General features: G+C 34.8%; 1 non-coding gene across 1 annotated transcript; it reads left to right on the top strand.

The window, feature by feature from the left end:
- Positions 1 to 7,057: 7,057 nt before the first annotated feature.
- On the top strand, positions 7,058 to 7,164 carry LOC121206775 (small nucleolar RNA R71). Its single transcript, XR_005901947.1, has one exon. It is a non-coding gene; the product is annotated as a small nucleolar RNA R71 (small nucleolar RNA).
- Positions 7,165 to 26,500: the final 19,336 nt, after the last annotated feature.

The raw sequence follows: 26,500 nt of genomic DNA, 5'->3' as shown, positions 1-26,500 counted from the left end.
TGAGCTAGTTAATACTTGATTGTTAGCATTTATATGTGAAAGGGATGAATTTGGACTTGTTGAGTTACATGAATAAACCTTTTGTTTTTTTTTCTTAGTGTTAAATGAGAACAAATACCGTTGGGTGATTGCATGAAATAATTAGAGATTTTGATATCAAGAGGTTCGGCTTTGTAAATGAATTTAAGGGTATAAATCTTGAATAATGTTATGTATAGGTTTCGGCTTTGATAGTAATTATATAAGTATAATTAGTCATTTTGATAATATGGTATGAAGTGATAAGTAAAAATATAAGGGTAGCTTAAGTTAAATAGCTTTCGGCTATGAATTTTCATGTTTAATATTTTTATGTTGATGTTCAAATTGAAAATGGATGTTAGTTGTGTTATAACACTTGCTTAATAATGAAAAGATCATGAGCTTAAGGCTTGAGTGGCATTCGGCTTTGGAGTAAAAAAAAAATTAAAAATTAATTAGGAAATGAATTCCAAGTTAGTGAATTATGTGTTAAGAGAGGGATTTAGGTTATATATATATATGTGATTATATTGAATTTAAGAGGCTATGTTAGCTAATTGAAGATTTCGGCCCTAATATTATAGTGAATATTATTTTGAACAAAGGTTTTAAATTATATAATAAAATTGGTGAGAATGTTTTGAGAGAGGTATATACAATTAAGTTGAGTTGAGAAATGATTTCTCAAATTTCTAAATGATATTCGGCTTAGGCTTGTAAACATGTCTAGTCAGTGGAGAATGTTTTTAAAATGGGGAAGGTTATAAGCCGAGTTTAATGTTAAAAGAAATATTTGAACCGATACATATTGTCAAATGTATTCGATTGTGACTTACCAAGTATACAAATTAAATAATGCTATAATAGTAGACTTAATTGGACTTTAGCATTTTGAGTGATGCATTTGACTTGTGTGTCGACCTTGGATGATATGTATTATTATATGAAATTAAGTGATGTTTATGAAACTCGAAATTTCAAGGTGATTAGCTAGTAATATGTTTGGTTGTAATGAGTGGAGCATATGCATGATGTTAAAATAGTAGTTAATAAGGTCAATTGTACTTTAATTGTACGATATACATGCATTAAATTGAATTGCTCAATTGATAAATAATTAAATAAATTTATTTGTTTAAATTAAGCTCAAGAGCTAAGAGGATCGAAATCAAATAAGGGAAAGGAGAAAGCAATTCGCCTATCCGTAACTATTCAAATATACTCGAGGTAAGTCTTTGAGTAATGAAACTTAGCTTATGATTTGATAAAATCATGGTATATAAGCATAATAAATAAATTGTGACCTATTGGTTCTACTTGAATTACGTAGTGGGATAAATAATTTGTGTATATGACTTGTAGCCGAATGGTTATAGAAATCATGTTGGATAGTGAAACGAAATCGTGTTCTTTATATGTGGCTATTGAGCCGAAAGTGGAATGGTTGATAAGCACGTTGTGCTTGTGTTCAAGTAATGCAAATAAAATGCTAATGTGTTATGATATATATATATGTGCATGAAAATGGAGAATTATATCCGGGCTAAGTCCAGAATGCATTCGTGCTGGTGTTATATCCGGGCTAAGTCCCGAAGGCATTCGTGCTCGTGTTATATCCGGGCTAAGCCCCGAATGCATTCGTGCTGGTGTTATATCCGGGCTAAGCCCCGAAGGCATTCGTGCTGGTGTTATATCCGAGCTAAAGTCCCGTAGGCTTTGTGCTGGTATTATATTCGGGCTTAAAGCCCCGCATGCTTTGTGGTGGTGATTGGATTTGGGTTTTAAACCTAGCAGACTTAATGCCGATGATTGGAGTAAGATTATGATTTCGAATGTTCGTAGTAAACTACCATTGAATATGTCAAATACATTAAGTTGATCAGGTATGTATTATATACTTTTATATGCTAGATTGATCGGAATTGAATCATGATTGAGAAATGAGAAGTATATGTGAAAATCTCATATGTGTATGTGTGTATTCGGTTATGGTGAAAGGTTATATGAGATTGATTTGGTGATATACATGTTAAATAATATGAATGCAAGAATGGGTAATAAATCTGCTTGGGACAGCAGCAGTAACGTGATCTCAGAAAATCACCATAAATTGTGAGAGTTGAGTTAGAAGCTGAATAAATTATGTCATGAAATCTTAATTAGTCTAGTTTCTTATAAAAGAAATTGTGTGAGCAAAAGAATTGCCAATAATGAGATATTTGAAGTGGCGTGGAATAGAGTCAAAATGACTTCGAGGTCCCCTGTTTTGTTTTTAGAAAATCATTATAAATGGTAAAAAAATGGTTATAAGATAAAATTTATATCCTTAGACTCCTTAATGAGTCTAGTTTCAAATGAAATAACGATAACATATTTCAAATTCTGTATAATGAGAAAATTGATTCGTAGTGAAGAGTGGTCAGAATAGTCAAACAGTGAAACAGGGGAAACTTCAATAAAAATCTGGTATTGATTGGTCAAACCAAAAATTATGAAAATTTGATGGCTGGAAGATATATTAGTCTAATTTCAGGGAAAATTAACGGCACTTGATTTGGAGTTTCTTATCTCCAGTTATAAATAATTTAGTGACTGTTGCTCAGGAAGTTAGCTTGTAGTGAATTTGTGATTTTGTTGCAAACATGGTTAAAACTTGTTAATGAGATGCTTTTCGAGTTCTTATGATCTTATTTGTTATTTCAATATTTGGTTTTAATTGAGTTCAGATTCAAGTGAGGTGAATTTGTTAAATATGCATTATGTTTATGGATACTTGGCCAAAATGGCAATTATCTAGGAATAATTTCTTGAAAATTTGAAATAATTGATCTATAAGTAAATTAATTGTTTGCATTGCTTAAAACTTACTAAGCATTGAAGCTTACTCCGTGTTCTCTTTTCCATTTCTTATAGGTTTATACTTTAGCTCGAGTTGGAAGGGCCGGAGATATCATCACACTATCGAGTCATTATGTGAGTTGAGAAGATTGTATATCATCATGGTTTAAGGCATGTATAGGATAGACTATAGGTAGAATGATATTTTGACTTTGTATACATTAGAGCCATGCGAAGATGGCTTGCTCATTTTGTTTAGAAAAGCCTTATAATTGAAATAATGTGGTGAAATGTTGTAGTTATAACTTGACAGTAGTTAATTTGTTATTAGATATTCGGTTATGTTTTGATAGTGAGTATCTTTGACCTTATAGAAGTTTTGTTCAGTCAAGTAATACCTCATAACCTTATTCTGGCAACGGATACAGGTTAGGAGTGTTACAGAAAAGTTCCCTAAATATGTGTTCATGGATTATTTTGAGTGAAATGAATGATCGAATGGTTGAATTTGAATTGTATTAGATCAAGAACAAAGAAAATCGGACTTAGATCGAGGGAAGTCCAAAATAGTTGAATAGTCGACTTGTTCCATCCGAAAACCGTACGAGGTAAGTCAAATTACAATTACGTGTTAAACTGACTAAATTCTGCATATACAAACTTTAATTTGTATTGGATGGCCTTAAGAGCCTGATGAACGAATTCTGAATAAATTTCCGATAATACACTGATATTTGAAAAGCTCTATATGTATTTAAAGGAATGTGGACATCGACCTGAGATATCGTGTAAGACTGTGTCTGGGACACAGGCTTCGATTTGATATTTACATGTAAGACCATGTCTAGGACATCATCATAGTATTTGATTTCGTTTAAGACCCTGTCTGGGATAGAGGCATCGAAATTGAATTACATGTAAGACCACGTCTGGGACGTCGGCATTATACCCATTTATGAATATTTGTATCGTTTCTGAATCGTCTAATGATAGTGTACGAGATATGAGAATGAATATATGAAATGTATAACCTATACAGGTACATTTGTATTGTACTAAATTTCTTTATATGGAAGACTCTGTTTCTGTGAAAAAATGAATGTGAATTATGTATGGAATTTGGAAATGAAGCATGACATGCATGCAAACAAACAAGCATGGGTAGGCTTATGAACTATTCTGTGAAATGGCTATGAATTCTTACTGTTGATTTATACTTTATATGCTTTAGTAGTTAGACTAATTGTATTTGGCTTACTAAGCTCTTTGTAGCTTACTCTATGTGATTTCTATCTGTTTTACAGTTATCGTAGCTACTGAAGGCTCGGGGATAATCGAGGGTCGTCACCACACTATCGATCTCATTTTGGTACTTTTAAAAGTGTAAATTTTAAAGTATGGCATGTATAGGCTAGAATGTCTAGGTATATAAGTTTTGAATTGTATATATGTTAGGCAATGAGAGTTGGCTAACAAATGATAAGTTTATGCATAGTTTTGGTGTATGTTTGTAATGTGATTTGGCCATTTTGATCATAGAATTGGTTGAAAATTTTGGTATGATTGATGTATATTATTGCTTGTAGGATTGAACCGAAAAAGGGGTGACAAAATTGGCTTAAACCAAGCCTGCTTTGTGCCACACGGTCAGGGGAGACGGGCGTGTCATATGGCTGTGGGCTTAAGTCAGTATCTAGCTAAGTACCATACGGCCATGGCACATAGCCGTGTCTGTTGGCTGTGAAAAAGTCAGTATAGGACCTCTTTTTGGCACAGTTGGATCTCATAGGTGTGTCTAGTACCCGTGTGTATCACACGGCTTAGTCACATGGGCGTGTGACTTTAACAGTTTTGAAAGATTTGGTTAAGTTTTAAAAATTCTAAATGTGTTCGGTTTAGTCCAGACCTTTCTTAAATATATGTTTTAGGTTTCGTAGACCTTCTTAATGGATGAATTGTTAATGAATACCTAAGTATCATTGTTATATAATATTTGTGATTCTATATTGTTCTGAAATGTTCTATCTATCTAGTGATACTCCTTACCTATTCTGACAACGGTTAGGGATAGGGGTGTTACACTAATGCACACCCGTGTGCCTGGTCGTGTGGTCTTTAGAAAGCCTGCGTTCCATGATTTAGTTAGTATGTTAGATGTTAAAAGCTAAAACTTAAATAAATCATTACTGTTAGTGCTCGGGTTGCCTCCCGAGAAGCGCTTTTTTATAGTTTTAAGTTGGAATTACCTCTGTTTTGCATGGTCAAGGTGGTGCGAGGAGTTTACACTCATCATCCCTGCTATCAACTTTATTAACATAAGGTTTAAGACGGGTATTGTTTACCTTAAATGTGCCGAATTTGGGATGAATTACCTCGACTGTACCATATGGGAAAATTAGGTTCAGGAGTGGCAATGCGAGGATCTACTGCATCTAGTAGTAGTTTGTCTCTAACCTTAAGTTAATTTGGTGAGGTATTGAGCTTGTCCTGGCTCGGTTTTGATTTATTGGGTGTTCTCGATTTCTGTGTCTACCATTCATCTAGCTCCTCGATTTGTAGCCTTCGTTCTTCATAGATAGGTCTTCTGTTGTTGTTTGAACATAGCTCATATGCGTTCTTCAAAATTGTTTCCTGCATAGAGGGTTTCACCACATGATCAGTACTAGTAGAATGATTTATACAACCACCTTCGATTTTTGATGTGTTACTTGAATTACGAGCTTTAAGGGTGGTTGTCTTGTCTCCCTCACGAAGTGTGAGTTCACCTATACCAACATCAATAATGGTTCTAGCAGTCGCTAAAAAGGGTTGTCCTAAAATCAAAGGTGTGTTACTATCCTCTTCCATGTCTAGAACAACAAAGTCTACTGGGTATATAAATTTATCGATTTTAGCAAGAACATCTTCAATGATACCCCTAGGGAATCTAATGTTTTATCAGCCAATTGAATGCTCATCCTAGTTTGTTTGGGTTTCCCAAGACCTAGCTGTTTAAACATTTTATAAGACATAACATTAATGCTTACCCCTAAGTCAGCCAATGCATTATAAACATCTGAACTGCCAATTAAACAAGGAATCACAAAACTCCCTAGATCTTTTGATTTGCTGGGTAGCTTATTCTATAATATGGCTGAGCAAACTGCATTCAAATCCACATGTGACATCTCATCCAACTTTCGTTTGTTTGTTAGAAGCTCCCTTAAAAATTTGGCTGCATTTGGCTTCTGCGAGAGTGCTTCGATAAACGGTAAGTTAATATGTAATTTCTTTAATAGTTTAAGGAATTTACCAAATTGTTCATCTGTACGGTCTTTCCTTGTCGCATTGGGGTATGGCACCTGTGGTTTGTACTCTTTACTTACCGTTTTCTGGTCATTGTGGTCCACTTCACCCTTACCTTTACTTACCACAGTTTCTTGCCTCTGCTCTGGTTCAGGTGCAGCTAACCCTTCCTCATCTTGAATGGTAATTGCATTGATTTGCTCAATTGGGTTAGATTCAGTGTTACTCAGCAGGCTACCTTGTGGTTGTTCAGATATCAATTTAGCGAGCTGACCTATCTGAGTTTCAGCCCTTAGATCAACGCTTGTTGATTTTTAAGTGCTGGCTCGGTATTCTAAAAATGAGTTTCTGACACTAAGATGAATTTTGTTAGCATCTCCTCAAGGTTCGGCTTTTTCTCTTGTTGGTATGGTGGTTGTTGGAAGCCTGGAGGTGGTGGTCTCTGATTCGCTTGGACTCCCTATGAGAAATTTGGGTGGTTCCTCCAACCTACATTGTAAGTATTACTATTATTTTGAGATCGAGGATTATTACCCAAATAATTTAACTGCTCGTTCTCTATGTTGTGGCCATAAGGTTGGTATTATGAATTGCTTGATCCACCTCATTTGCTTCGCACTGCATTACTGGGTGAACCTATGAAGAACTAAGAAAACGGTCAATTTTCTTTTTCAAAAGTTCTACCTGATTAGAGAGCATGGTGACCGAATCGACGTTATAAACGCCGACTATTTTCGTTGGCTTTGTCTTGATGACTTGCCACTAATATTTATTTAGTGACATCTCCTTTATAAATTCATAGGCATCTTTAGGTGTCTTATTATTTATGGTTTCACCCGCAGCTGCGTCAACCATTTATTGAGTCGAAGGATTCAGGCCATTATGAAAGGTTTGAACCTATAGCCAGGGTGGTAACCCATGGTGAGGGCATCATCTCAAGAGGTCCTTGTATCTCTTCCATGCATCTTAGAGTGTTTCTAAATCCATCTACACAAAAGAAGAGATATCATTACATAATTTAGCCGTTTTAGCCGGCGGAAAATATTTTAATAAAAACTTTTCGGTCATTTGTTCTGAAGTAGTGATTGACCCTCGTGGTAACGAATTCAACCACTGTTTAGCTTTGTTTCTCAATGAAAAAGGGAATAACCGAAGGCGAATGGCGTCATCAGAAATGCCATTAATTTTTAATGGCATCACTTAGTTCCAAAAAGTTTGCCAAGTGAGCGTTGGGATCTTCATCCTGCAAACCATCAAACTGAACAAATTGATGTATCATTTGAATTGTGTTAGGTTTCAGTTCAAAAGTATTTGCAGCTACAACAGGCCTAACTATGCTCGATTCAGTTCCTGTTAAAGCAGGTTTAGCATAACCATACATAGTGCACGAAGAAGGATTCTGATTAACAGTAATCGCAGGAGGTAGCGGATTTTCTTGGTTTTCAGCCATCTCTTCGGTTATGGTTGAAGTGTCGTCCTCTTGCTCTTCCTCTATGTATCGTAAGCTTCACCTTATTTCTCTTCGGTTTCTATGAACTGTGCGATCGATCTCACTATCAAACAATAATGGTCCTGACGGGTTTCTTCTGGTCATAAACTAGAAAAACCTGTCAGAAGAAAATAAATGAAGAATTAGAAAGGAAAATAAAAATTTAAATTGCAATAAAAGTAAAATGGATAAAGTAATAAAAATCGAGTGTTCCTAATATCCTAGTTCCCCGGCAACGACACCAAAAACTTGATGCGTGATATTCGTGACAGGTTTTTAAAATTTATAAATGAATCATTCTTGATACTAACTTATTATCACGATTAAGGCAAGTGTACCTATCAAACGGTAGTATAGTTCAGCAAGACCAGATTTTCGAACCCAAAGGAACCACGAGTACTAGTATTTACTTCCTTTTTTATTATCTAGCCTAAAAATTAAGAGGTTTGGTTATCTAAACTAATTACTAAACTAAGAATGCACAGAAAGAAAATTTAAGAAAATACTTTTGGAAAAATTCGATTGATAAGACAATACCAAAGGAAAAATCCACCTAGACTTCACTTGTTATTTAGCTCTGAATCAGACGATTTATTCATTTGACTTGATCCGTAGAAATCCCTAAGTTATATTATTATCTCTCTCGAGACTAATAACGTCTTACCCTAGGTTGAATAATTAAAATATCTTTCTAATTAACCCCCTAGAATTGCATTAACTCGATCTATGGATTCCCTTATTAGGTTTCACCCTAATCCGAAAAAATCTTATCACCCTATCTCTAGGCATGCAGTCAACTCCGCTTAATTATGACAAATTCACTCTTAGACAGGGTTTATTTCTCCTCTGAATAAGAGCTTAACTTGAATCAATAACCTGGAATATAAAAATAAGAATTAAGAACAAGTCACATATTTATCATACAATTCAGATAATAATAACATGATCTGTCTTGGGTTTCATTCCCCTTAGGTATTTAGGGGGTTTAGTTCATACTTATGAAAGAAAACATAAAGCATAAAGATATCAAAACATAAGAAAACCCAAAACTCCTAAAGGAACTTGAAGGGAGGTCTTCAGTCTTGATGATGAATCCGACTTCTGAGATGGATCAATCGGCTTTCCTTGAGTAATTCCTTATTTTCTACTCTGTGCCCCCCTCTTAAGTGCCTCCTCAGTTGTTTAAATAGGCTTTTGGATGCTAAGAGCCTTAAAAATTGGCCTTTTCCGAATAGGACTATACTTGGGCTCGGTAGGGACACGCCTGTGTGACATGCCCGTGTACGATTACTCTAGCCCGTGGTCAAGGCTATTGAATAGGCACGGGCGTGTAGTCTACCCATATAAGTTGTGCTTCAATCCTACCAAATGGACACGGCCGTGTGACACGCCTGTGTAAGGAAGCCCAGGCCGTGTTGATTTCCCACGTGGGTCCATTTTCTCCGGTTTCGGCCTGTTTCTTGCTCTTTTTACTCTCCTATACTCTCCTAAGTATAAAACATGAAATTGATGAATTAGGAACATCGAATTCACCAAATCTAAGAGAAACCATTCATAAATGGGCTAAGCATGGGATAAAAATATGTATAAATTACGGTTTATCATATATCAATAAGGAACTAGCATTTCAAATAGATCAATTAGTCAATTATACACATTCATTTCAAATAATTACAAGTATTTAAAAGTTTGATTCTAATTATACGAGCATACCTCGAGTTGCTCAGATAGAAATTATCGTCTATTCGTCCACTTTTCCTTTTCCCTGATCTAATCCCAACCTCGACTTATCTTGACCTATATTTTATCAAAATCAGCTTATTTAATCAACTATTATTCAATTTAGTCCAAAACACACATTAGGGATATTTTACACATTTGCCCTTAACTTTCACATTTTTACAATTTAGTCATTATGGCATAAAATTGCAAATTTATGCACTTTAGTACAAACCCATGCTTAGCAGAATTTAATACATGTTACTAGCAGCCCATATTTTCAATTTATTCATACTTTTAACCACCACGTTTCACATTTTCACAAATTAATCCCTTTTTGACATTTTTGTCAAAAATCACTTTACAAAAACTATTAATCTAACATTAAACCTTCCAAATCTATCATAATTCATCAAATTACTCAAGCATTCAACAATGGCAACATGATAAAGCTTTAAAAATTTTGAAATCTAAGGTATGGGTTAGCTAGAATATGAAGTAACAATCTCAAAGACCTAAAAATCATTAAAAATCAAATAAAAATGGACTTACAATTGAAGATCAAAGTGACCGAACCCTAAAACACCAAAAATGGAGTCTCCCTTTCTTTTTTTCGGTGAACAATTGAAGAATATGGAAGCTTTTTCTTTTGTTTTTACTATTTTATCATAATTAATAACTAATTTACTATATTAACCTTAACTATATAACATTAAAATTCATTTATACATGTCCATTATTGTCCACTTACATTTCAAGTGGCTTAATTACCAATTAAGGACACCATATTTAGAACCCAAAGCTATTTGACACATTGTTTCAACTGAGGTATACAATTTAGTCCTTTTTACATTTTATACGATTTAGTCCTTTTTACCAAATTAAGCATTCAAAAAGTAAAATTTCTTTATGAAAGTGAATCATACAATAATTCTATCATGCTGTAAACTTTAATAAAATAATAAAATAAATATTTTCACTTTGAATTTGTGGTTCTGAAACCACTATTCTAATTTGACTAAAAATGGGCTGTTACATAAGGTGAGCCAGTGTTGTTCGTAAAGAAGAAAGATGGGTCAATGAGAATGTGTATTGACTACTGATACCTCAACAAGGTTACAATAAAGAATAGGTATTCATTGCCAAAAATAGGTGATTTGTTTGATCAATTGAAAGGTGGAACAGTGTTTTCAAAGATTTATTTGAGATCTAGCTATTATCAGTTGCGAGTTAAAGACTCAAATGTGCTGAAAACTGTGTTCAGAATGAGGTACGAATAGTATGGATTCCTTGTTATGCCTTTTGGACTAACAAATTCAGTAAATGTGACTTTTGGTTCAGAGAAGTCAGATTTTTGTGGCACATTGGTTTAGCTAAGGGTATACGAGTTGACCCGAGCAAGTTTTTTGCAATTTTTGACTGGAAACCACATAGAAATGTATCCGAGGTCAGAAGATTTTTGGGATTGGCTAGTTACTATCACCATTTTGTAAAAGGGTTTTCGATGATTGCTACACTGATGACCAGACTACTGTAGAAAGATGTGAAGTTTGAGTGGTTTGAAAAATGTCAACAGAGTTTCTATCAATTGAAAGCATTGTTAACTGAAGCACTAGTGTTGGTTCAACTTGAGTCGGGTAAAGAATTTGTAATTTACAGCAACGCATCATTCAATGGTTTGGGTTGCATGCTAATGCAAAAGGTAAAGTTATAGCTTATGCCTCTAGACAGTTGAAATTGCATGAAAAGAACTATCTGACGCAGGATTTAGAATTGGCCACTATTATTTTTGCATTGAAAATTTGGCGTCATCATTTGTACGGTGAAAAATGCCACATCTTTACAGATCATAAAAGCTTAAAATATATTATGACTCAGAAAGGTTTGAATTTGCGACAATGGAGATGGCTCGAGCTACTAAAAGGCTATGAGTTAGTAATGGATTATCATTCGGGAAAAGCTAATGTGATCGTTGATGCTTTAAGTAGAAAATATTTGTCTGCTTTGAGAGCGATGAATATGAGGCTGACCTTGTATGATGATGGTTTGAAATTAGCTGAATTATAAGCTAAACCAGTTTTTCTTCAGCAAATTTGTGAAGCTCAAAAGTGTGATAGTGAATCTCAAGCTAAAAGAGTGCAATGCGAGTTGACTAGTAATTCAGAGTATCAAATCGGATCCGATGAGTATTTGATGTTCCGAGATAGAATTTGCGTATCGAAAAATCCAGATTTGATTCAGAAAATTTTGCATGAGGCACATAGTAGTAGTTTATTGGTTCACCCAGGGAGTGCCAAAATGTAAAATGATTTGAAGAAGTCGTATTGGCCGTAGGGTATGAAATGAGATATTTCTGAGTTTGTATCAAAGTGTTCGATTTGTCAGCAACTAAAAGCCGAGCATCAAGTACCTTCGTGTTTGCTTCAGCTTGTTAGATACCTGAGTAGAAATGGGATAGAGTGACTATGGATTTTGCATCGGGATTACTCCTGTCTCTGAGGAAGAAGGATGCAATTTGGGTTGTCGTTGATCGATTGGTGAAATCTGCACATTTCATTTCGGTACGTACTGACTATTCACTCAATAGATTATCTAAATTGTACATTGTTGAGATCGTTAGATTGCACAGGGTGCCAATTTCGATTATTTCGAATAGAGATCCGAGGTTTACATCGTAATTTTGGAAGAAATTGCAAGAAGCTTTGGGTACGAAATTGAATTTTAGTATAGCTTTTCATCCGAAAATCGACGATCAATATGAGAGTGTAATTCAGGTTCTTGAAGATATGCTCCAGTGTTGTGTTATAGAGTTCGAAGGCAATTGGGAGAAGTATTTACCGCTGCTTGAATTTTCATATAAAAATAGTTTCCAGTCGAGTATAAAGATGGCATCATACGGGGCTTTATATGGCTGCAAATGTCAAACTCCATTTTATTGGACCGAGTTGAGTGAGAAAAAGATTCACAGGGTTGATTGGATCTAAGAAATCGAAGAAACAGTGAAAGTAATTCGCGATTGTTTGAAAGCAACTTTAGATTGACAATAATCATATGCGAATTTCAAACAAAAAGACATTGAATTTTAGATCAGTGATAAAGTGTTTTCGAAAGCATCTCCGTGGAAGAAAATACTTCGTTTCGATTACAAAGGAAAATTGAGTCCTCTATTCATCTGGCCGTATGAGATTATTGAACGAATAGGGCCAGTGGCATATCAGCTAGCGTTACCGATTGAGCTAGAGAAAATCCATAATGTGTTTCATGTATCGATGTTACGCCGATATAGATCTGATCAATCACATGTGATTTCTCCGGCTGGGATTGAAATTCAACCCGACATGATGTACAGTGAAAAACCAATTAGAATTCTAGCATGGGAGGTTAAACAGTTAAAAAATAAAAGCATAGCTCTCGTTAAAATACTTTGGCAATGACATGGTGTTGAAGAGGCTATGTGAGAGCCCGAGGAAGATATGAGAAAACAGTACCCTAACGTATTAGCTGGTAAGATTTTCAGGGACGAAAATACCTATGGGGGGAGATTTATAATAGCCCGTATTTAGTCAATCCAGAACAATGGTTTCAGGATTACAAATTTGAAGTTGAAATTATTATTTTATTATTATTTTAATGTCTACATCATGATAATGTGATTGTGTGAAAGTTTCATTAAGAAATTTTATCATTTTGTTGGTTAATTCAGTAAAAAGGACTAAATAGTGTAAAGTGTAAAAGTGGAGTTTTATTACTAAAAGTATCTAATAGCTATAGAACCTTAAAGTAAAGGTCCTTATGCTGTAATTAAACCATTGTTATAGGTAATGGACATTTATAGACATAAAACAAGTGAATTTTAATGTTTTAAACCAGGGTTAATTTAGTAATTTATGAAATAAAGTTACTTAATTAAAACAAAACATAAAGATTTTGTTTCATTCATATTCTTTGGCTGAATGAAGCACGAGGAAAAGCCATTTTAGGGCTTGAAACTTTCAGTCACTTTGAAGCTCAACCATCAAGAAACACGGAATTTGGAATTGGATTGGGGAAAAGATAAAGTACTCAATTAATCGACAATTTCAACATTGCTAAATCGAGGTAAGTTCCTATGTAATAAATTTCATTATAAAAATATTTTAAATGCTCTGATACTATATAAGTTGTGAATACGAGACTTTAGATAAGTTCGACATTGACTCGATAGAAATTCGGCATTCGAAATCCCAGTTGAACTTAGGAATAGTTTAGGATACTAGTGACATGTCATTAGTGGATACATTGAGTTGGCTTCGGGCCATGATATAGCACTTCAGGTGCGAGTTGTACCGACTTGGCTTCGGGCCATTAATATCGACTGATTTGGCTTCGGTCCATGATATCAGTACTTAGGATATAAGCTACCTTGATTTGGCTTCGGGCCATGGTATAGGTACTTATTGTGTGAGATTTCCTAAGTATTTGACTTCTATTCTGAATGGTTCAATGGGTAATAGAAAGACGAGAATATGTATAAGATTGGTACGAGATTGTACAAGTATGTGCATAAACCATATTAACTTTGAATCGAATAAATGGTGAAGTAAATATATAGTTTTGTGATTTAGAAGTTGAAAGGTTTGTTAGTTGATTTGAGTTCTTGTATCTATAATCACTTGTTGAAATATGTGTATATGATTATACCAAGTTTTTTTCATACGAGCTTACTAAGCTTTATAGCTTACATCGTTTATTTTTCTCATGTTTTATAGTGAGTTCAAAGCTAGCTTGGACTCGAGGATTGTTGGAGACATCGTCACACTATCCATCTATCAATTTGGTACTTTTGAGCTTATGTTTTAAGTATATGGCATGTATAGGGAATTTGGTCATTTTGATTATATTTGGTAATGTGTTGTGCCATTTGAAATGGCTTGTAAATACTTATACTTTGGTTTATATATATAGCCATGAGGATTGGCTTAATTTAGTTGTTTTGAATATGTATATAAATGTATGTATGTGGCTTATGTAATGAACTTGAGGCTGACTTTGAAATGTTTGTGGATAATAAATGTTATGGTAGTCAAAAGATGGAAATTTTAGAAGATATATGCTTGTGAAATTAAGCATAAAGATGCATGTTTAGAAATACTTACATTGTTGAATTGTATAAGTGAAGTTTAGTATGAATTGAATGGTATTTTGTGGTATTGATATGTTTTTGTATTGGTTGGTGTTTGAAATGGTTTAAATGATGATTGATTGAGAGTAGTTAAATGCCTACATGTGCCATGTTTTGTGTCAAATGGGTTTAATGTAGTTGAGCACAAGAATGGGTGGCAAAGTGGCTTGGTAAATAGCCTATATTTGTCTACACGGGTAGAGACACGGGCGTGTGTTTCAGCCGTGTGTGATACACAGTCATGTACACGGTCGTGTGTCCCTAGGTGTTGAAATTAAAAGTGTAACACCTCTAACCAGTATCCATCACTAGAATAGGGTTACGAGGCATTCCTAATTAAAGCACAACATATAATATACATTATATGCATTCATAAACAAAATTCATTCAACACATTCACATTGTCCCTTATAAGGCTTTACGAGACCTTAAAACATGCTTAGAAGAGGTTCAGGACTAAACCAATAACTTTTGCAATCTTTGGGAAACATAGAAAATTTTCAAACATTCTAGGGATCACACGCCCGTGTGAACAGGCCGTGTGCCTCACATGGTCACCAGACATGCCCGTGTTGCAGACCGTGTGAAAACAGGGCATACATTCTAACTTGTACCACACGGCTGGAGACACGCCCGTGTGAACAGGTCGTGTGCCTCACATGGTCACCAGACACGCCCATGTTGTAGACCGTGTAAAAACAAGGCATACATTCTGACTTGTACCACACGGCTAGAGACACGCCCCTGTGCCTTGGCTATGAGAAATCTGGAGGGGTTACTGACTTAATTTGAAGAGTTACCCCAGGGGACACATGGCCGTGTAACAAGGCCATGTGTCACATAGGCAAGCCACACGCCCGTGTACTCGGCCATGTGGGGTGAAAATAGGCTTCTTTCAAGCCAGTTTTCCTCACCTATATTCAATCACCTTAAAGCATACATATAACACCTTACTCGCATCCAATTTGGAAGCCAAAACAACCATTTCAAAACGAAGCATTCATTTACTCAAATCAATATTATTTGTACATTCAAACACATACCAGACTAACATGATTCATTCCTCATTACTCACCTATTCAATCATATACCAAAGTACATATCATACTCATCAATATAACCTATTTCAATATGTGTTTTTACTGCCATCAATCACACACAAATCTTGACTAATAAATCATCTATTAGCCATTCCTTTATCAAGTCCAAAATCATGCTTTTCATAGGTAAATACTCATTATATACCAAATGACCAAATGATCATCTTGAACCATCACCAATCGTACCAAATTATACCATTACACAAGGTAAATTGCACACCAAACATAAGTCATTATTAAGCCATATAAAATGGCCAAATACATCATCAAAACTACCGTAGCTGGATAGTGTGATGAGATCTTTGAAGACTTCCAACTCGAGCAAGCCTCCAAAACTCTATAAAAATATAGAAGAAAACAAAGTAAGCTACAAAACTTAGTAAGCTCCTATGGAAATAAACTCATATTTTTAAATAACCGCATTTTAACAATTACTCAAAACATGATATAATTCATATGATTTCACCATTCTATCTCAAATTCATGCGCATAGTTAATTATGATTTTCATGAGTTTATTCATTCAAAACACGTATGGTTTGAATACTTCCTATCAATTCATTCACATTTTCATCTGCATAAGCAATTATATATATAAACTATATTCAATTCAATATTCATCACATTTTCTTTAGCCAAGTGAATTATGTGAAATATCATCAAATAACGATGTTTCGCACAGTATGTGCCATATGTATATTTAGTTAAAATAACTGTAACTCATATCTCACATATCATTCAATTCATACCTCATTATAGCCAAATAAACACATTTTGGGATGAAACATACTAATACATAAATCTTTCTTATTTCATATACATGATACACTTGGAACTTACCAAATTACCTTTAATTCATTCTCATATAGGTTTTGTACGTACTTATATCACTTAATTTGATTGTACTTTCATTCTTGTATTGACTTTTCCCGTTGAACCCTTCGGAATCACTAAGGATACTCGGATATCACATAAGGCTCATACAATGCCATATCCCAGATATGGTCTTACATGTTACCACATATCAATGCCACTGTCCCAAATAGGGTCTTACACGAAATCATATAACGATGCCAATGTTCCAGACATGGCCTTACACGTAATCACAATACAATGCCAATGTCCCAGACATGGTCTTACATGTAATCACATCTCGATAACCAAATGTCATGACATTTGTATCCTATAATATTCCTAAGGTTCGTACGAGACTTTTGGATATTGAAACTCTGTTGATTCTTGCTCATAATCATGACCATTCAGCATTCAATTAAATTCAATAATAAATAAGCATTTATAACACAATTTAAGTACATTTATTAGCATATGAACTTACCTCGTTTGCTGTAATGATGAATTAGGTCGACCAATTCAATACTTTATTTTCCCCCGTTCTAGATCTGAATCTTATTTTTCTCAATCTATATAATAACAAAATTTAGTTATTTAATCATTAATTCATTCAATTTAACACAATTTACACATTTTTGGAAAAATTACACTTTTGCCCCTATTATTCACATTTTTACAATTTAGTTCTTATCACATAAAATCACAATTTCATGCAATTTCATCCTACCCATGCTTAGCCGAATTCTTCTTATTGCCTTAACAGCCCACATTTTAAGATTTCACAATTAAATCCCTAATTTGCATTTTCATCAAAAATCACTATATAAAATATGAAAATCTAACATCAAATATTCATATTTCACCATTAAACATCAAAGAACACATAAGCTCAACAATGGAAACTATCAATATCTTTAACAATTTCAAAATAGGAGGTACGGGCTAGCTAGATTACTAAGCAACGATCTCAAAAACTTAGAAATTATTAAAAACCGAGCAAAAACCACTCACCCATTAGTCTTCAAAGCTTGGCCGAATATATCTTCATCCATGGCTGTTTTTCTTCAAGCATTTTTAGTGGTGGAAACTAAATGGTGAGGATGACACCATGTTTTTATTATTTAACATAATTTATTTCATAATTACCATTATAACCTTATTAATTAACCTTGTAATTTTCATTAATAAAGCACATAATTCTCCATTCATAATTCCAATGGGTTAATTACTACCTAAAACCCTCAACTTTGAAATTTTATAACTATTGAATCCTTTTAGCTTATAGAATTTAACTTTTACGCCTTACACAATTTTGTTCTTTTTATCGAATAAAGCCTTTAAATGGTAAAATTTCTTTATGACATTTTCACAAAATAATTCTATCATGTTGTAAACCATAATAAAATATTAAAATAAATATTTTAACTTCAGATTTGTGGTTCTGAAACCACTGTTCTGATTAACCCTAAAAATAGGCTGTTACAAAAAGCACGTCAGTATGCTCCACACGGCCTTACACACAGGCATGTGACTTGGATGTGTGGCATAAGCTAGTATACCCTACAGGATTGGCATGGCCTAGTGGACAGCCTGGCACACGGGCGTGTCTTGCCATTTTTAGGGCATATGGGCTAGCCCCACGAGCGTGTGTGTTGGCCGTGTAACCCAAGTCAGAGAGTTACACGGGATCAGACACAGGCTCAGACACGACCATGTGCTCCCATTTCGAATGTCCACAAGGCCTGTGACACGGGCGTGTCTAGTTGTCGTGTGAGACACGCGATGTAACAACCTAATTTTGGCTAAATTGGAACAGTGGTTTCAAAACCACAAATATGATGTTGGAAAATTATTTTAATATTATTTTTGATTTTACAGCATGTTATGTGATATGTGAAAGTTTCGTGAGGTAATTTTATCGATTGGTTGGTTAATTTGATAAAAAGGACTAAATCTAGTAAAATGTAAAATGCATGTTTTATTAGTTAAGAGTGTTAAATAGCTTTGGCTTTTAAATATGGCAGCCTTAAATGGTAAATAAACCATTTGAAAGGTGAGTGGACAGTTTTGGACAACCATTAAATGATTTATAAGTTATATTAGTACGGTTATAGTAGTAAATTATGTAATAATGTAATAAAACAAAAGAAATATGAACAATTTGATGCTATCATCTTCCTTAGATAGTCGAATATTGAAGAGAAAGAAAACCATTCTTAGGTTTTGACGATTTCTATATTTTTGTAATCGTTGCAGCTCAATCTAGCTAGCCCGTATCTTTAATTTTAAAATTGTTAGAAATGTTAAGAGTTTCCATTGATGAGTTTATGTGTTCTTTAGTGTTTGAAGATGAAATATGAAAGATTGATGATAGTTTTACATGTTTTCTAAAGTGATTTTTGATGAAAACGCATAATAGGGATTTAATTGTGAAATGTGCAAATTGTATGGTCGAAATGTGAAATAAATAAAAGTTTTGGGCCAAGCATGGGTTTTATTGAATTCTTTGAATTTTGTGTTTTCTGAAATAAGGACTAAATTGTTAAAAGTATGAAAGTTTAGGGGCTAATGTGCAAATAGGCCTAAATGTATGTTTTGGAATAAATTGAAAGAATGGTTGATTAAATAAGTTATTTTTGAATTCAATAGATCAAGAAAGAAAGAATTCAGATTTAGATTAGGGGAAAAGCAAGGTTATCGAGTAGTCGACTCGAACCGTCAATTTTGAATATGAGGTAAGTTTGTATGCAATGAGCCTTATTTATAATTGTGTTTAAATGTTGTGATATTGCATGAATTGTGGAAATAAGACTACGGACATGTTCAACAATGATTTAAGAATAACTCGATAATGAATTGAAAGTGATTTAACTACGATTTGGTATTGAAATCCCGATTGAACCATAGCAATAGTTTAGGATACTAGTGATAATTAGGTATACTTGAGTTGGCTTCGGGCCATGATATAGCACTTCGAGTGCGAGAGAAACCAATTTGGCTTTAGCCCATGCATATTTGCTGATTTGCCTTCGGGCCATGATATCAGAATTTTTGATAAGTTTCCTTGATTTGGCTTCGGGTCGTGGTATAGGTACTTATCGTATGAGACCTTTGAGTATCCGACTTCTATTACAAATGGTTCAACGAGTAAATGAAAGAAGAGAACGTACATGAGATTGGTACGAGATGGTACAGGTATGTGAATATACAATTTTAGATTTGAATCGAAGAAATGATAATGAGAGTATATAGTTTTGTGAATGAGTACTCGAAAGGTTTGATAGTTAATGAATGTTACATATCGACTTCATGAGTCCATTCCCTAGTTCATTTGGGAATAAATACATTTTAGTAGCTTTTGATTATATGTCTAAATTGGTTCAAGCCCAAGCTCTGCCTACAAATGATGCTAGAGTAGTGGTACGTTTCCTTAAAAAACTTTTCTCTCGATTTGGAACACCTAGATTAATCATCGGCGATAGGGGGACTCATTCCTGTAACGCCCAATTTGAAAAGACCCTTAAGAAATATAAAGTTTACCACTGAACAGCTACCCCTTACCACCCTCAAACTAGTGGCCAAGTCAAAGTGGCAAATCAAGAACTTAAACGTATCCTAGAAAAGATGGTAGGATTAAACAGGAAAGATTGGGCAATGAAATTAGATGACACATTATGGGCTTATAGAAGTACTTTTAAGACCCCCATAGGAACATCACCATACAAACTCGTTTATTGAAAAAGTTGTCATCTACCATTTGAGTTAGAACACAAAGCATACTGGGCTATAAAATTTCTAAACTTTGATCCCAAACTTGTAGGTGAAAACAAGTTGATGCAGTTAAACGAGTTAGACGAATGGCGAACCTATGCAAATGAAAATTCAAGACTATACAAGGAAGTAATGAAATGACGCCATGATGCTCGGTTAAAAAAAATAAACAATTTGAAGTTGGAGATCTTGTACTGTTATATAACTCGAGACTCAAATTGTTCCCTGGGAAGCTTAAATCACGATGGTCAGGTCCTTTCGTAGTCAAAATAGTTTTCCCATATGGCACCGTAGAAATAAGTCACCCATCGCAAGGTACTTTCAAAGTAAATGGTCATCACCTCAAACCTTACAACGGTGAGAAATTTAAAGATGACATGGAGGAGCTACGACTCCACGAATCTCCTTAAGTATACTCACACGGTAAAGTCTAGCTTAGACATTAAATAAGCGCTTCTCGGGAGGCAACCCGAGCACTAACAATATTACTTTCTTTAAATTTTAGTTTTTAAATTCTAACATACTAACCAAATTATTGAACACAGGCTTTTCAGAACCACACGGTAGGCACATGGGTGTGTCGTAGGCCATGAACATACCACGGGATGCAACACGACCGTGCGATACCGCCGTGAGAAAATAGGGCAAAAAATTTTCTTCCCCAACACGGGATGCGATAAATAGCCACGGCCGTGGATGAAACTGCCAAAATAACAGGGGCGTGCAACACGCCCCTGTTTTGAAACTATGGGTGAACCTGTCAATTTAACACGGGCGAGCGCCTGCATACACAGGCGTAGGAGAAGCGAACGGATATTGACACGGCTGAGCAACATGGCCGTGTACACCAATGCGCCTAATTTTGAAAACTACGAAACGCACGGGCTGAGATTAGAGCACACGAGCGTTTCCCATGGCCGTGTGCCCCAATTTCTATATAAACACCTATTATTTATTTTATTTTATTTTTATCTCTATATTTTGAAATTATTTTTATTTCCTTTTAATACTATTTTATCTTGAGTTTTTATAATTTTTATTCCTCGGCTAGTTCACTATGAGTAATTATGCTTTAGTATACCTCTTAAAGAGTTCCTGGTTTTATCACAGCCATAAAGAGCTCCTAATTCCATCATCACATAGGAACTACAAACTCCACCAGGAAAGGTTCTCCACAACTGCCATGTCCTGCTCGACCATGACCATAGCTACCACTAGATATAATATTCTTTTAGCGCAGGACTTATGGACTAATGAACCTCTACCACCACCAGAGTATCCTCCTCCACTCTCACACCGATTACTCTCCAAAACTCCAGTTCGAGAAATTCATTCATCATTCAGGAAGTTTCACTTCTCTCCCTATCTTATGATTATATATCTATCTTTTTCAAATATCTATCTTTGTACATTGAGAGCAATGTACATCTTAAGTGTGGGGTTCTTTTATATTAAAAAAATCCCTGAATTTTGTTTTAGTCTCATACGATCTTCTCATATCATTATTAGAATGAATTCCAATTAGTCTATAATGTTTATTGATATATCTTGAATTAAAACATAGGCATTTATGCATTGATTGTTTAAACCTTAAGACATTAGGGAATCAAGCATGACAAGTTGATTTTTGAAGAATTAAAATTTTTAGGTTGTTCCCTCAAGTTTAGGTATTATTTTGAGTTGGAATTCACAAGTTTAACATCGAAAAGCCATAATTTTTGTGAGATATTGAGCCTTTAGAGCATCTATTATTTCTTTTATGCTCACTTTCATTATGAGTGCATCAGTATTGAATTGTTATTCTAGAACTTTCTTGATTATGCATGTCAAGACCACACCATTTGATTTGATATGTCAAAATGAAAAAGGCACTTAGGTTTAACCTACTCACTTCATAAAAGCTTACCCTCACAATTAACCCTTAGTGAACCCCCTTGAGCCTAACAACCCATTCATTGATTTTACCCTCAATATTAACCCATAACTCATTATTATTGAAATTCCCTAAATTAATTTGATCCCTATTTTTGTCGAGATTTGAGTTGGAATAGTTGCTTAGCTATGTTTTATTCTATTTTTTAATTTGACTTGTTCTTGAAAAAATAAAAAAAAATACATGTATACATATTAGTAGTAGTGATCTTCCGAGCTAAAGAGTTAAATTCCATATTCTAAGAAAAAGCTCTGTTGTACGCAATTGATGACTAGTCATTTTTCTAGCTAGGCAAGTTTTCAATTCAATCTCTATTCTAACCTTTCTTTTAGTTTATGACCACACCCTCCAACCAAAGCCACGTTACAACCCTCTAAAGACCTTTTGATTGATGTTTCATCTCAATTTCTAGTGGTGGAGATTTGATTTTCATGCAAGCCTATGGCAATGATTCTTCATTATTGACTATTGAGTGCTTCATTTATTGTCCTTAAACACCTCAAGTGATTTGAGTGAATCTTTACTGAGGATGTGAAACTCTGTGATATTTTGAATCAAAGGTAATTACTTAGACAAGAGGAGACACCTATGTTTTCATGATAAAATACTCAACTTGGAATGTTTGAAACTTTGATGTTCTTTCAGTTGAATTGTCAATGTATGATTACCTATGGATTATTTTGAGATATTATCGATAGAAATTATAAGTTGAGAAGAATTTATTTTGATTATGAGTTGAGGATTTTGCTTGAGGACAAGCAAATGCTTAAGTGTGGGGGTATTTGATAAACCGTAATTTATACATATTTCTATCCCATGCTTAGCACATTTTATGTATGATTTTTCCTTAAAATTGGTGAATTCGATGCTCCTAATGCCTTAATTTCATATTTTATACTTAGGTGAGCATAGGAGAGTGAAAGGAACGAGAAACGGGCCAAAAACGAAAAAAATAGGCCAACGTACAAAATCAACCCGGGCTGGACCTCCTCACACGGGTAGACCATACAGCCGCATCAATTTGGAAGAATCAAAGCACGACTCACACGGGTAGACCACACGCACAAGCTTATTTAACAGGCTTGACTACAGCCTGAAGTAATTGCACACGAGCGTGTCACACGAGCATGTCCCTGTCAAGCCCAAATTGAATCAAATTCTAAATTTTGAGGGTTCTTAGGCATTCTAAAGCCTATAAATACACCCTAGAAGAGGAGGAAAAGGGGCCACAGAGAAGGAAGCAGGGAACTGCTCAAGGAAAGCTGATTGATCCATATCAGAAACCAGATTCCTCATCCTTGATGAACATCTCCCCTCAATTTCCCTTCAGGAGTTTTAGGTTTTTCTTTATGTTTTGTATTCATTATTCTTCTGAGATGTTTACCTTTTTAGTTATGAACTAAAACCCCTAAATACCTAAGGGGGATGAAACCTAAGACGGATCTTGTTATTATTATCTGAATTGTATGATAAATATTTGACTTGTTCTTAATTATGTGTTCTTAATTCTTGTTTTGATATTCCAGGATATTGATTCAAGTTAAGCACTTATTCAGAGGAGGAATAGACCCTGTCTAAGAGTAAATTTGTCATAATTAAGCGGAGATGGTTGCGCGCCTAAAGATAGGGTGACAAGATTTTGCTGGATTAGGGTGAAACCTGATAAAGGGATCCATAGATCGAGTTAATGCAACCCTAGGGTATTAATTAGAAAGAGATTTCAATTATTCAAACTAGGGTTAGATGTTGTTAGTCTCGAGAGAGATAATAATATAACTTAGGGATCTATACGGAACAAGTTGAATGAATAAACTGTCCAATTCAGAGTCAAATAACAAGTGAATTCTAGGTGGATTTTTCCTTAGGTATTGTTTTAATCAATCGAGTTTTCCAAAAATTCTTTTCCCCAAATTTCTTTTCTGTGATTTCTTAGTTTAGTTAATTAGTTAGATAAACAAAACTCTTTTATTTTTTTAGGTTAGATAATAAAAAGAAAGTTAATACTAGTACTTTTAGTTCTTTTGGGTTCGATAATCTAGTCTTGCTAAAGCTATACTACTGTTTGATAGGTACACTTTCCTTCATCGTGATAATAGTTAGTTTCAAGAACGATTCAATATAAATATTTAAAACCTGTCACGAATATCATGTATCAAGAATTAAGTAAGGAGAAAAGAAAAGTTGATCCTGAAGCTAGAGATGTTAGAAAGAGATCTTCGAGTAGATCATTCCAGTCTGTGTCAAAGAAATTTTGGGATGATCATAGCCATTCAAATGCTGATGTAGGACTTTTGAACCAAGATCGAGCTAGATTGCATTTGAATTTCAGAGCTCCTGCTACTTCTGTTGCAAGTGTCGGGAATGTCCAATCTGAGAAACCTGAATGTAAACACTGTCGTAAAAGACATCTGGGAAATTGTAGATTGAATGACCGAGCATGTTTTCGATGTAGATCTCTAGACCATTTTCTACCAGATTGTTCTGATCCTGCTTAGCAAGAGAATGTACAGAATCCGAGACCTAACAACACCTCAGTTAGAGGTAGACCTTCCAGAAATACGGGAAATGCAAGTGGTGGTCAAAGTGCTACTAAGGATACTGTTGTTAGATCTGGGGCTAGAGCACCTGCCAGAGCCTATGCTATACAAGCTCGTGAGAAAGCCTCGTCTCCAAATGTGATTACTGGTAATTTTACTCTTTATGATACTTCTGTGATTACATTGATAGACCCCGGATCAACGCATTTTTATATCTGTATGAATTTAGTGCACAGTCAGACTTTGCCTATAGAGTTTACTGAATTTGCAATTAGAGTATTGAACCCCTTAGGCAAAAGTGTCTTGGTTGATAAAGTCTGCAAGAATTGCCTATTATTTATTTGAGATATATGTTTTCCTGATGATCTGATGCTTCTGCCTTTCGACGAGTTTGATATAATTCTGGGAATGGATTGGTTAACTTTTCACGATGCTATTGTGAATTGCTGACAAAAATTCAATGATTTAGGGTGTAAGAATGATGAGATAATTCAAATTGAGTCTAGTGATCTAAATGGACTACCAGCTGTGATATCTACAATAAAAGCACGAAAATATGTGAAGAAAGGCTGTGAAGCCTATTTAGATTATGTGTTAGACTCGAAAGTGAATGATAAGAAAGTCAAATCAGTGCCTGTTGTCTGTGAATTATCTGATGTGTTTCCTGAAGAATAACCGGGTTTGCCTCCAATTCGAGAAGTCGAGTTTGGCATTGAATTAGTACCTGGTACTACTCCGATTTCGATAGCTCCATATAGATTGGCTCCGACTGAGTTAAAGGAATTAAAATATCAGTTGCAAGAATTGACCGATCAAGGATTTGCTAGATCGAGCTTTTCACCATGGGGGGCTCCTATTCTGCCTGTGAAAAAGAAAGATGGCACAATGAGAATGTGTATTGATTACCGTTAGCTTAACAAAGTGACTATAAAGAACAAATATCCTCTACCCAGAATTGATGACTTATTCGATCAGTTGAAAGGTGCTACCGTGTTTTCAAAGATAGATCTGAGATCGGGTTACTATCAGTTGCGAGTAAAGGACTCTGATATTCCAAAAACTGCTTTCAGAACGAGGTACGGGCATTATGAATTTTTAGTTATGCCTTTTGGATTAACGAATGCACCTGCTATCTTTATGGATTTAATGAATAGAATTTTTAGACCGTTATTTAGATCAATTTGTTGTGGTATTCATTGATGACATATTGATTTATTCACGTGATGAATCTGAGCATGTCGAACATCTGAGAATAGTGCTACAGACTCTGTGAGATAAATAGTTGTATGCAAAGTTAAGTAAATGTGAATTCTGGTTGCGAGAAGTTGGTTTCCTAGGTCATATTGTATCAGCCTCCAGTATCCGAGTTGATCTGAGCAAAATATATGCTATTCTGGATTGGAAGCCTCCGAGAAATGTTTCTGAAGTCCGCAGTTTTCTGGGACTTGCTGGTTACTACAGACGATTTGTAAAAGATTTCTCTATGATAGCAACTCCGTTGACAAATTTACTTTAGAAAGATGTGAAATTTGAATGGTCTGAGAAATGTCAGAAAATTTTTAATCGGTTAAAAGATCTATTAACTGAAGCTCCTGTACTTGTGCAACCTGAATCAAGCAAATAATTCGTTGTTTACAGTGATGATTTGTTGAACGGACTCGGTTGTGTTCTAATGCAAGAAGGAAAAGTTGTTGCTTATGCTTTGAGATAGTTGAAGCCGCATGAAGATAACTATCTGACTCACGATCTCAAGTTAGCTGCTATTGTGTTTGCCTTGAAGATTTGGCATCATTAT

Source organism: Gossypium hirsutum, chromosome A09, assembly GCF_007990345.1.
Source record: "Gossypium hirsutum isolate 1008001.06 chromosome A09, Gossypium_hirsutum_v2.1, whole genome shotgun sequence".
NCBI lineage: Eukaryota > Viridiplantae > Streptophyta > Magnoliopsida > Malvales > Malvaceae > Gossypium > Gossypium hirsutum.
Note: the sequence above shows the minus strand (reverse complement) of the source record. Positions and strands in the feature narration are given on the sequence as shown.